We start from the raw sequence: 14,021 nt of genomic DNA, 5'->3' as shown, positions 1-14,021 counted from the left end.
GAGTGAACCTGGGATGGGTTTCAGCGGGTTTCGTAATAAAAAGCCGGACGACACCTGGCAATATCCGACAAAGTTCTGGGACGTAGGCAGCAGCGTGTGTGTGTGTGTGTGTAGAGGCTGAGGGGGGGGGGGGGGAGGAGGGGGTGAACCTGAGATTCAGGGAAGTGTACACCAGTGGGGAGTGAACCTGGGACTCTGGGGTTTATAAAAAAGCAATAACAATGGGGGGGGGGATTACTTTTGTACGAAACCCGACAATATGCGGCAAAGAAGTGGAAAGTAGGCAACGCGTGGGGAGTGAACCTGGGACTCAGTGAAGTGTACACCAGTGGGGAGTGAACCTGAGACTATGGTTTTCGGCGAGCTTCAGCTAGTTTCATATAAAATCAATTACTTTTTTACAAAACCCGACGAAACCTTGCAATATCCAAGAAAGTTATGGGTAGTAGGCAACAGTGGGGAGTGAACCTGAGATTCGGGGAAGTGTACACCAGTGGGGAGTGAACCTGGGACTGGGTTTCGGCGGATTTTGTTATTTTAAAAAAGCAATTACTTTTTGTTTACGAAATGCGCCAAATGCCAACAAATTGAGGCAAAGTTATGGAAAGTAAGCAAATAATGGGGACTGAACCTGAGACACAGGGAAGTGTACACTAGTAGGGAGTGAACCTGAGACTCTGGGTTTAGGCGAATTTCAGCGAGTTTCATATATAAGCAATTACTTTTTTCTGAAACCCGACGAAACCTGGCAATATCCGACAAAGTTAATGAAGTAGGCAATAGTGGGGGGTGAACCTGAGATTCATGGAAGTATACACATGTGGGGAGTGAACCTGAGACTCTGGTTTTCGGCGGGTTTCAGCGAGTTTCATATAAATGCAATTACTTTTATACGAAACCCGGCAATATCCGACAAAGTTATGGAAGATTCAGGGAAGTGTACGCCAGTGGGGAGTGAACCTGAGACTCTGGTTTTCAGCGTGCTTCAGCGAGTTTCATATAAAAGCAATTACTTTTTTACGAAACCCGACGAAACCTGGCAATATCCGACAAAGTTATTGAAGTAGGCAACAGTGGGGGGTGAACCTGAGATTCAGGGAAGTGTACACTTGTGGGGAGTGAACCTAGGACTCTGGATATTGTAAAAAGACAATACCAAGGGGGAGGGGGAATTACTGTTTTACGAAACCCGCCAAAACCCGACAACGTTATGGGAAGCAGGCAGCAGTGGGGAGTGAATCTGGGATTTGGACACAGAGAGGATTGAACCTGGGACTGCGAGAGGCTGATACCAGTGGACAGTGAGCTCAGAATGTACTTTTATTTCGAAACCTACCGAAATTATCAAAAGTTATGGGAAGTGGGCACCATTGGGCAATGAACCGGGACTTAGGGAAGTGCACACTGGTTGAGAGTGAACCTGGGACTGTGAGAAGAGGATATCAGTGGAAATGAACCTGGGACTATGGGAGTTGGGTACCAGACGAGAATGAAGCAATTACTTTTTTACGAAACCCGCCAAAACCCACCGAAAAACCATAGACTTAGGTTTATTCCCCAATAGTGTACACTTCCCTGAGTCTCAGGTTCACTCCCCCACTGTTGCCTACTTTCTTTCCATAACTTTGTTGGATATTGTTGGGTTTCGTAAAAAAGTAATTGCTTTTTTGTTACGAAACTCAGTCCCAGGTTCACTCCCCAATGGTGTACACTTCCCTGAGTCCCAGGTTCATTCCCCACTGCTGCCTGCTTCCCTAACTTTGTCAGGTTTCGGCGTGTTTCGGCAGGTTTCAGGTTTCGTAAAAAAAGAAACACCCTAAAAATACCACGTGTATTCAGTAAATAGATGTCAATTGTAGTCTAATATTCAGTATCTGTTTAAATATTATTATTATTTATTATTATTATTATTATTATTATTATTATTATTATTATTATTATTATTATTATTATTAGACGTCTATTATTATTATTATTAGGAGCCTTATTATTATTATTATTATTATTATTATTATTATTATTATTATTATTATTATTATTATTATTATTATTATTATATTATTATTATTATTATTATTATTATTTATTATTATTATTATTATTATTATTATTATTATTATTATTATTATTATTATTATTATTATTATCATTATTATTATTATCACGTAAATTGTCTTAGATGACAAAACAAACAAACAAAAACAACAACAAGAACAACAACAACAACAAATGTGACAAACAGAAAAAAGCAAGATTTTAAAAAGTAATGAACAATAGAAGAGCTCATCAATGAAAAACAACAACGAGATTATAACACATAAAAGATATTCGTAATAAATCGATAACTGATTAAATAACTCCTACTACTTGATTTAAAAATCATAATCATAATAATGATGATGATGACGATTACAACAACAACAATAATAATAATAATAATAATAATAATAATAATAATAATAATAATAATATATAATAATAATAATAATAATAATAATAATAATAATAATAATAATATAAACATTAAAATATATTACAAGCAAATAAAATGATTAAAACAAAAATATTGGGGAGAAATAAAAGTTAACCCGGCCGGGATTTGAACTCTCGAACCTTAAGGGGATGGGCGGGTCCTGAAGGCGAAATTCTAAAATGTAATAAGTAGCTGACTTTTAGTGGTAATTTTAGGTTATGTACATCCTAATTAGAGGAAAAAAAATTGAAAACCTAAATTTCAGTTTTTGGTTACCATGGTAACGCCGCCATTTTGAAATTTGATACCCTATAATGAAGTAGTTTTCAAAATGCTAAGGCTTCGCCAAATGACAAGATATTGACATGAAAATAGGTATACAAGTAGTATTTGAGCCATTCATTTGGGCTAAGCATCGGTTTTCTAATATCTACAATAGTATTATTTTTATTGATTTTCAAAGTTCATCAATTTTGAAACATCAAAAATTGACCCATTTTTGGACTTTTGACCTCATTTACGCAAAATTTATAAAATAAATCTGAAATACAAATGCTCAGTTTTATGACGCTAGTAATACTGTATGCACATGCGAAAAATCATTCAAAAATATTTACAAATAAAGGAAGAGTAGCAAAATAAAGGTAGAAAAAGCACAAACAGAGAAAAACGCATTCAAAGTTTCAAGCACAGGAAACTCAGACAAGATCATGCATTCATGCGTCAAAATGACCCTGCTTGATATGCAGGCCCTCCCTCTTCAGCCTCCTGTTCCTGCCTTGCCTTTTCTCGGCTTCACACACACACACACACACACACACGTACGTACACACACACACACACACACACACAAACACACGTACGTACACACACAAACTCTCTATCTATCTATCTATCTAAGCTATGAGCGGCTATATGGTCTTGTGGTATGACACTTTCTTTCGGATCTTAAGGTCCTGGTTTCGAGCCTGGTTCAGCGCATAGTTGAGTCCTTGGAAAAGACTATTTACTCCCGTTCTCTCACCGTATTCGGGTGTAAAATGAGTACTTAGCCGTCAACAGTACTGTCGCTGTCGGAAAAGTTGTAATATCGCCTAACAGGCGTCATGTCTTGTTCTACATTTTACGTGTTGCTGTCGGTCAGGGACCCTTTGTAAAGCGTTTTGAGCACAGTTAGTGGATTCTGCGCTCTCTCTCTCTCTCTCTCTCTCTCTCTCGCTATCGTTCTCAAGTGCATAACAAACCTCTCGCTCATTCGTTTACAACCAATACTCAGTCTAGCTCGACAGTAACTCCATTCATTTCATTTAGAGACCTCAGCGCTTTTTCATTTTACATCATGTTACGAAGGAGTGACAAATTCTATCTATAAAAATTCACAATAATATTACTGTTCCCATCTTGTTCGAGCTGCTGATTTTGCAAGTCGTACAATTCGAGTCTTTCTAGGCATACTTGTTGCGTACGTGTCGGTACTTTTCACAAAACAAAACTTTTATGCCCCCGGGAAGAAGAAAAATCACACACAGAATAACAATGTTTACATGCGACGCATGCGAAGATGAGGTCAAAGCATGAACTTTGACTCGCCCGCTAACCACTCAGAAAGCAGTATCAGGTCATGTTATCATCGACTATTTTGAACAGCCAATGAGAACAGCGCTAGCAAGGCAAAGGTCACAACAATTACTCACGATTTTACTACAATCAGTCAACCCCTCACAATTGGGTCAGAGAAGGGGTTTTTGGAAAGGCTCTTGACTAAATATAGATAGACCGAAGACCTTGACAGTGGGCATTTCATGAAGACCAAAAATAGACGAAACTATCGATACCAAACTTGCCTATTATTATCGATGTTTTATGCTCATATTGGCCTAATGTTTATATGGCTTTTTCGCTGTCAAGCCAGGCTGTAACATTATATTTACTGACCCCCTTGGACTTCAAGAGGTCAGTTTGGACCTAAACTGACCATCTGAGAGTCAACATACACATTTTCATGTAGCAAAGGTTTCAAACTTTTCAAAAATAAAAAAATCTCAAAATCGATATTTTACTCGATTTTTGACAATCGATGACCCGCCCATCCCCTTAAGTTCAGAGTCAAACAGCTTATCCACCAAGCCATGGTGTTACTGAACTTTTAGTGACATTTAATCATGTCTATTTAGACATTAAAAAATGTATTTGAATGCCACTCTTCTTTTGATATTTTGAACTATGTTAATTGCACAATAGCAGAAATTTAAAAATAACGATTAAAATATTTCTACAACTTTGAATCGGGCTGTCAGTAACTGCACGAGTTCAATCTGGTAGTAGGTCAGCAGTTTATTTACATTCAACTGAGATTGTCGCACTTTTCACTCTCTCTATAATAAAAGAGTTCCTTATGGATACTGAATAGTGGCAAAGCACTATTCAGTATCTGATACTGAATAACCACTTCCTAATAATAATATTTAGTTGGTTCCACCCCAGACACACATGGATTGCCCGGACAAGATGATAACGATGCCGACGACAATGGATGATGATGATGATCAGCGGCGTGGCGTATTGACGGCATATGGTGGTGCCATGATTAGAAGAAGAAAAAAATTCTAAAACAGTGAACACGATTAAGAGGAGAGAGCACATGTTAAAAACTTTTTTGGAAGGGTGGGGGTGGGTCGATGGTTTCTACGAGTGGACAAAACTCACAAAAACAAATAATTTGTGAAAACAACAAGCCACAACACCGAGATACAAGTCCCGTGTGAAAAAGTCTTTGTAATTATTCTTTGTCCACCATTTAAAGGATTGGATTTGGTAGATAATGCAATCAATATGTGATAAATGTAAATCAAAAGAGAAAAGAAACCTATGACAGAAATTACTTACTTTTAGTACTTGTAAAGAAAATCAGCAAATCTTTTTATAATTTGTTTATTGAAATCTGGAATGTCATCTATTTCAGCTTTGTGAATTGACAGAATCATTAACAAATTAAACCCCTCCTGTTTCATTGAATTTCGCAAGAAATTTTTCACTCTTTTTAACGGTGCTAAAACAACGTTCAGGAGGTCAAGAAATACGATGGAAGTGGTTAAGGTCACTATAGCCTATAGATGTCCATGATTTGTCAGTGTTTGTTGTATCTGTAAAAAGTAGACAATAAAAACAAAAGAAACGTTGTTTTTTCTAAACTAACTGTGAGCCATTCATGTCTGTCATACCATGTCAGTGAAAAAGAGCGTTTTCGAGATTTCCACACCTGTGTTAATTCAAAATCAGTTGGTTGGTGAGGAACTAGTCTTTTTATTTCTAATTTGTCATCTAGTGTCAATCTTTCAAACGGTCGGTGAAGTAAAGAGTCAACTTGATTCATTGCAATTCATTGTTTAACAAAACAAAACTTCAATATATATCTCAAATAATGGAAATCAGTGGAAAACGATTAATGATTGCACAATTAATAAAAGGTAGCTTCAGATCTTAAAGCATCACAAAGAAAAAATCACTCCACTTAAGTACTTAAGAAATCAAAAAACACACCAAAGTGACAATCTTCGCTTTCTTTCTCTGACTGACACAAATACACACGCACAAACACACACACACACACACACACACACACACAAATAAACACTCATACACACGTAACTATCAACTCTGCACTAGGTACATGCAAGAAAAATGTTGGTAAATTCGTCCACAATGCTTCGTTGCAAAGAATTACTTTATTCAATAATCGTGAGAAAGCGGTGGTGGGATTTTGATATGTCATATCTTTAAGTTTTATGTTGTTTTTCTTTGCTGCTTAAAAATAAACTTGACAATGATCAGTGTTTTTGACAGTTAATGTAATATTTTGGATGGCCGAAGTTACCCTAATTATGACGTAAATGGTGCAACAGTGCGTGAATCGGAATCTTGAATAGAGTGGAGACTAAAAAGGCAGCATGTTGTTGGCGAGTTGGCGAAAGACAGTGGAGTTAAAAATTTTCAGTTTTATTTTTAATTAAATTATGCTGTTAATGATTTTTAAAAGATTGGTGTGGTGCCTGGCACCATTCGATCCAATGGCCCCACGCCACTGAAATGATGATGATTATCGTGTTTCTGTTTAAAAAATGATAATACTTTAGCAGGTTCCACCCCCACCCCCCACACGGATAGACCGGACCCGAAAATGATGATTGTGGTATTGCTGGCTGTTACGGCTGTGATGATGATGATGATGATGATGATGATGACTATGACGCAGATGGTGATTATTTGTTCGGTCGCTCAGTGGTACGGTGTCTCTTGTCACAAAATCAAGCCATGTCAATGGCCGGATGAGTGACAGTGATTGTCGAAAATTGTGATCCAGACGTTAAGTCCGTGTGTAAGGCACTTGACTCAGGCGTGAATGTATTCCTATCTTATAAGCAATGACGGGTATTGTAAAGAGCTTTAATACAAAAAGACTCCCAAACAGCGATCGGTACCTACTGTACGAAATGGATGTATGGTCGATATGGCGTGCCGGAGGAATAAATTAAATTAAATATTGTGAAGTTCATTGAGCATGGTAAATCCTTGGAAATGCGCTTTGAACTAATACACCTGCTAGACAACTCCGATTCCAATATAAACGACTGATTAATGTTCCCCTATATAAACTATAGTTACCTGAGAATCTTTCTTTGTCGGGACTCCAAAAGTATGGAACAAATTAGACAAAGAAATCAAAGGGGTCTTTCAGGAGCACTGATTGATTTTAGATTGATTATTACATTGAAATGTGTTGATATTTACTTTATCCATTATTATTAGGGTGGTGGTGGTGGTCGTGGTGATGATGCTGATCCCGCTGATATGATGGTGATGATAAATAAATTAAACATAATTCCCTTTATTCATCCCATAGGGGAGATTCGTCTTTCGGGTCTATTCTAAGGGAAGACCGGAATAACCCAAGCGACAGCCGCAGTGCAGCGCCGCAAATTTAGTTAGGGCAAGGTGACTTGCTCAAGACCACTCAGCGGCGGGTAATCGAACTCGGTACCTTTCGGGTGCGAACCAAAGACCGTTCCGCTGCCCCTGAGGATGATGATGATGATGATGATGATGATGATGATGGGAACTAACAAAGAATACACAGGCATCTAAAATTGAACCATTCCATATTCAAAGCTAATGTTTTACTTCAAAAAATTGAGCTTTACATAGCGCAATATCCACTAAATGTGTTCAAATCGCTTTACAAGGGGTCCCTGGTCAACAGCAACATTTAATATGTAGGACGTGACATGCCGCCTGTTCGGCGATATTACAATTTTTCAGACAAAGACAACGCTGTTAACGGCTAGGTACTCATTTTACACCTGAGTACGGTGAGAGAATGTGAGTAAAGAGCCATGTCCAAGGACTCAACTATGCACCGAGCGCGAGGCTCGAACCCAGGACTTTCCGATCCGAAAGCGAGTGTCATACCACTAGACCATTATAATGCACTAGACCCATGACGACTAGAGTACTATAGTTACGTCATGACTAGACCACATAGCCGCACTACTGTAGGAGTGTTCATTGATAGAGGGAGGCGTGTGTGTCATAGAAATAGCCTTAGTGTGTGTGTGTGTGTGTGTGTGGTGTGTGCGTGTGTGTGATAGTCAAACTTTAGTGAAGTCTTGTCACACACGCGTGATACACGCCACCCAGACATACTAACATGTGACAAGGAGTGAGGGCTGTGGAAGAAGCACAGACTACCGTGTGCAAACGTTGGCGATTGGTATCGGATGGCAAACTGTGATCGTTTGAAATGATTCGAAACACTCGTTACCCCTCCGCTCGCTCGGATCCTGATCGTCTCAAATGTCAAGATCGTCTCAAGATCGTCTCAAGCTCGTCTCTGCTCGTCACAACACGCCCGTGAACAGGTGACTCTCGACCGTCATCCAGCTACTGTGCACCACCAAACATTACGAACAGCAACATGGAATGTAAGAAGTGTATCAGAAAGGAAAATTAGCAAATGTAGTTATGGAAATGAAGAGATTGAATATCAATGTTTTAGGACTATCAGAAGTTAGATGGAAAGGAGCAGGAGAACTTAATTATGATGACTGTAAAATTATATACTCATGAGGAGGAGAACACCAAAGGGGAGTTGGAATTATACTAGATAATCACGGCGCGAGCAGTCAAAGGATTCTGGCCGATATCAGACAGAGTAATGGCAATCAAACTACAAGCAAAACCTTTTGATTTTGATATTTTACAAATATACGCCCCGCCCCAACCACCAGTCACGATGATGAAGAAGTGGAAAATTTCTATGAACAAATAGATAAATCAATGCATCAGTTTAAGTCTTCAGACATAAACTCATCATGGGCGATTTTAATGCCAAGGTGGGCCGAGAAAGAATAGAAGATATTGTGGGCCCACATGGTCTGGGAGACAAAAATGACAGAGGTGACCGTCTTATTCAATGGTGCCGTCAACATGATCTGGCAATCACAAATACTTGGTCAACAACCCACAATAGAAGGAAGTGGACATGGAAAAGTCCTGGAGATGGAGTGAGAAATCAAATAGATTACATACTCATCAGCAAACGTTTCCGAAACTCAGTTTTGTATGCCAAATCTATGCCGGGGGCTGACTGTAACAGCGATCAAATACCTGTGCTATGCCCCATACGAGTTAAATTGAAAATCTGCAAAAGAGCAAAGGCTAAACCTAAATACCAACTAGACATTCTCCGGGAAGAACAGAAGATACAAGAAACATTTGAACTATCAGTAAGAAACAAGTTTGAAGTGCTTGGAGCACTAACAGATATAGAAGAGAAATATGAGCAGTTTAAAGACAGTGTTGCTGCATCATTAGAAGAAAATGTTCCAACCACACTTAAGTTGCAGAAGAAGAAATGGATTACTCCAGAGATATTAGAACTAATGAATGAGAGAAGAAAGGCCAAAAATCAGGAAGAAAAATAGATAATCATGAAATGAATTAGACAGCCTCCCGATTATTTTTTAAAATGCTATTCTAGATCTATATAATGTATACAATTAAAAGCCTTTATAGACCAATGCTAAAATGACAATTGCAATGTGTACTTATTTAAGGTCTGATAACGCTAACTGTTGTTGGCTCATTGTTGGTTTGAAATTATTTCCATTAAGATATAAAATAATGTTTCTATTACAATGTTTAAACAAGCCCGTACTTAAGTTTGGTTATCAGACGTGCTTATATGTACACCTTGGACATTGTAAAAAACTAAATGAATTAAAACTCGTGTCGATAGAAGTTTGATATCGATATAGTAAAATTAATTTTAAAAACATACATTTAAATTTAAAATCTGTGATAAGGGCCATTTACAGTACTTAGTATAATGACTTCTGCTGTTATTTTGAAAAGTAATATCAGACTTGTGTTTCCGTGCTTGTTAATCTCAACATTATTTTTCAGTGATTATACCCTTTTTATCACTAAATCATCAACACATTAAAAATAACGTTCATCTATAGAGGGCAAAATCCACTAAACGAGCTCAAAGTGCTTTACATTGTCATGTCATCACATTGTCCTGTCATGTCATGTCATCACATTATCATATCATTGTCATATCATCAATTGCCATATCATCACATTGTCACATCATCACATGGTGTCATATCATCGAATTGTCAAATCAAATTGTCATTTTATATTGATAAAATATAAATGCAAAGCATAGATAAAAATGCACAGCATTGATAAAAATGCACAAGGATAAAAAATGCACAACAAGGATAACAAATGCACAAGGATAAAAAATGCACAACAAGGAAAAAAATGCACAACAAGGATAAAAAATGCACAACAAGGATAAAAAGTGCACAACATGGATAAAAATGCACAACATGGATAAAAATGCACAACATGGATAAAAATGCACAACGTGGATAAAAATATTCAATTCTTCTATACAACTTTCATTGAGTTTTTAAAAAACATTGTCCTCTCTAAAATGTATTCATCCTTTTTACGTTTTATTTTCTATTTCTAAAACATTTCACCGCTAATATCCCAATGATTTGTTTCTTAACCTTATTTACATCTCCAATTTCTTTTTTGTGTGAAAAATCCAGGGTTTTTAAGAATCTCAACTTACTTGCACAAATTCGGTCTGATATCCAAACACAATTATGTGCTTGTTATAAACTTGTAATAGACAATATTTTGCGTAGGTTTGAGAATTATTTACGTTACAAAAATGAACCATAATTAAATTTGGGTTATCAGACAAATAAGTGCAAGTCGATCTCAATCTTTATTTCAAAGACGGTTCAATTTTCAATGTACATATTTTTTACATATAAACTATTTCATAGATCTATAGTTTTGATTGGTTTTTGTTCTGGTTATTTTTGTTTTTTATTTATTTGTATTTTTGTTTTTGTTTCTGCTCTTCCAACATTTAGATAATTTTAGCGGCTGTAAAAGAGTCATTTATAAACATTCCGAATATCTACACATTTCGACGTCTACACCTTCACATATTTACACATTTCGACATATCTTCGCATTTCGACATCTCATTTATACATTCTAACTTATCTTACATATCTACATATATTTACAGTTACAGAGTTTACATATCTACATATTTCATATTTATACAATTTTACATATCTACGTACCCCCATGCCCGCTACCGGAGGTCAGGATCTCCAACTCCAACCAGGTAAAAAGATTAATTACATACATTGCATATACTACATGTCTAATATACATTCCATATATAATACATCCTACATGTTTTATGCATATAAGATTATAGACATGGTGTATACAAAAACAAGTTATTTTGCGTATAAAAGATATCTTACATAGGTATCATATAATATATCGCACATACCTTTTGTATGTTAGATAATTTAGATACATTGCATATAAGATATCGTATATACATTACGTGTAAAAGGATTAAATATGCTGCGTATATAATTTATAATACTATATACCTGGAATAGATAATATATCTTGCATACTTGAATATAATATATCACACATAACTACCGTATATACGATAATTCATATCATTGGGTATGCAATATAACTTACATATTTTACGTATACGATATATCCCACTGACCCATGTATATAATATATCCCAAATCCCTCTCGAATTTAAGATAACTTACACACATTGTATCCCCAAGCTGCCTTACATACTTCCATATATAATATATCCTATGCCCTATTCATATAGGATAATTTATAAACCCGACGTATATAGACACTTCGCGTATCTAAGATATCTTACATAGTTATTGTATATAATATATCGCACATACCTTTTGTATGCAAGATAATTTAGATACATAGCATATATAAGATATTGTATATACATTACGCGCAATTGGATGAAAATATGCTGGGTATATAAGATATCAAATTTACCTAGTGTAAATGCGATAATTTATATACAATGAATATATAAGATATCTTGCATACTTGCATATATAATATATCGCACATACCATCGTATATACAGTAATTCATATGATTGGGTATGCAAGATAACAAATATTCTGCTTATTATTATCCTATTGTGTTTTGGATCACCATTTTGTTCATGCATATCGGGGCAGGCCGAACAAGTCCCCGGCGTACGGCTAGTCTCTTGTGACAATCAAACAGCGGACCTTTGCCCGATATGCACTTAAGCACCCAAACCACGACAAGGTGGTTAGGAGTGTACACAGGATTTACAAGGCTCGCTGTGCCTGCACCTTATGGCTCTGTTTCGGGAGCCACTACCTCTACGAACATGGTTAAGCGGGAAAGAAATATCAAAATGTTTCTACTTTGTTAATTTTTGGAGATGCGAAAGTTCACCATCAGAATGGGAGAAAAACATTTCTAGTAGGTAAGCATTAAAATGTCTTTTCCATCCAAAGAAAAACAAATATCTAAAAATACCTCTACACTTTCGCGCTTCCCCTTTAGAAGCAACATATTGGGACTATTCTGCCCTCCCAGTTGAAAATCCCGCGGTACCCACACGGGGGGAAAACGAGTTCTATACACTTCAATGAATGATTCTTGTAATGTATGTGATATTAAAATGTATAGATAAATGTGTTTTTTAAATCAACAATGTGCCACAAATATTGGCCTGAAGTTTGTTGGGGATAAAAAGTGAAATTTGTGATAATTGACAAGTTTTCTTGCTTTATTATGCAATGTATTTTAGCAAGTAATGAACTTAAAGCTGAAATTAGTTTCGATAAATATTATTGTTCCGAGTCCTGATTATTAGAAATAGTTAATTTAATACTTGTTCTGAAGTTCCGTAAATTCAAGTATTCTACCGCCAAACCAAACTGAAAAGCAAATCAAAAGGGACTGGTTCAAAGACGGAACAAAAAATTCCACGAGCAATCCGCTGATGTGTCAATTTTTACCCAAGTCTCAACCAGGCACAAGCAAAAGCTTCCACCATGTTTACAAATTAAAAGTGCAACAGGGAAAGGAAAAACATGCTGGACAACCATGGAACGTTATAAGACTCCAGTCATATAATCCAAAATGGATACCCTCTACATTTGAGTAATCTATCCTTTTTGTAGTGGAAACCATTTAGAACATTGACATATCTTTCATCATCACACACTGCACAATGGACACATCTGGGTATAGACATGCCAAAACAAGTCCATTTCTCTTTTTCATGCCTTTCTCTTGAGCGGGATGAGATTCAAACGATTTTGAGACAAAGACTCTGGACAATAGGAGTATGTATGTATGTATGTATGTATGTATGTATGTATGTATGTATGTATGTATGTATGTATGTATGTATGTATGTATGTATGTATGTATGTATGTATGTATGTATGTATGTATGTATGTATGTATGTAGTATGTATGTATGTATGTATGTATGTATGTGTATATGTATGTATGTATATATGTATGTATGTATGTATGTATGTATGTATGTATGTATGTATGTATGTATGTATGTATGTATGTATGTATATGTATGTATGTACTTTTCTTACATTCTCTCACCGTAGTACGGTGTAAAACGAGTACCTGAGCATTAGCAGCTGTCTTCCTGTAGGGGAAAAATATAAACTATCGCCTCCCTAACAGTAACAGGCGTCAGACATGTCTTGTTTGTCATGTGAAGTGTTGCTGTTGGCTAGGGACCCCTTGTAAAGTGCGTTTGTGGATATTGTAAAATGATATTCAATCAAATATGTTCACCATTTTTACTTTAGGAAGTGATCTTCAAAAGGTGCTAGTTCACACTAGGATAGTAATCTATTTAACATCTATTTCTCAATTGAAAATCTCTCTCTCTCTCTCTCTCTCTCTCTCTCTCTCTCTCTCTCTCTCTCTCTCTCTTTCTTTTTCTCTCTCTCCCTCTCTCTCTTTCTCTCTCTCTCTCTCTCTCTCTCTCTCTCTCTCTCTCTCTTTCTATCCATCTCTCTCTCTCTCTCCCACACTTTGTGTGATGATGATGGTGACGATGATGATGGTCTATCTTCCCAAGTATCTT

General features: G+C 36.5%; 2 long non-coding RNA genes across 2 annotated transcripts in view; both read left to right on the top strand.

Annotated features, from left to right (window-relative positions):
• Nucleotides 1–14,021, top strand: part of LOC144964289 (uncharacterized) — a 373,762-nt gene that overhangs the window by 129,509 nt on the left and 230,232 nt on the right. The gene's annotated exons all lie outside the window — the stretch shown is intronic.
• The window catches only part of LOC144964283 (uncharacterized), a 17,334-nt gene continuing 15,486 nt past the window's right edge, over nucleotides 12,174–14,021 (top strand). The window contains exon 1 of the long non-coding RNA XR_013643797.1: nucleotides 12,174–12,380. This is a non-coding gene — a long non-coding RNA (uncharacterized LOC144964283). The remainder of the gene's footprint in view (nucleotides 12,381–14,021) is intronic.

This window comes from Berghia stephanieae, chromosome 1 (assembly GCF_034508935.2).
Source record: "Berghia stephanieae isolate SIO BIC M18660-M18661 chromosome 1, UCSD_Bste_1.3, whole genome shotgun sequence".
Taxonomy (NCBI): domain Eukaryota; kingdom Metazoa; phylum Mollusca; class Gastropoda; order Nudibranchia; family Aeolidiidae; genus Berghia; species Berghia stephanieae.
This window is presented reverse-complemented; position numbering and strand designations above follow the sequence as displayed.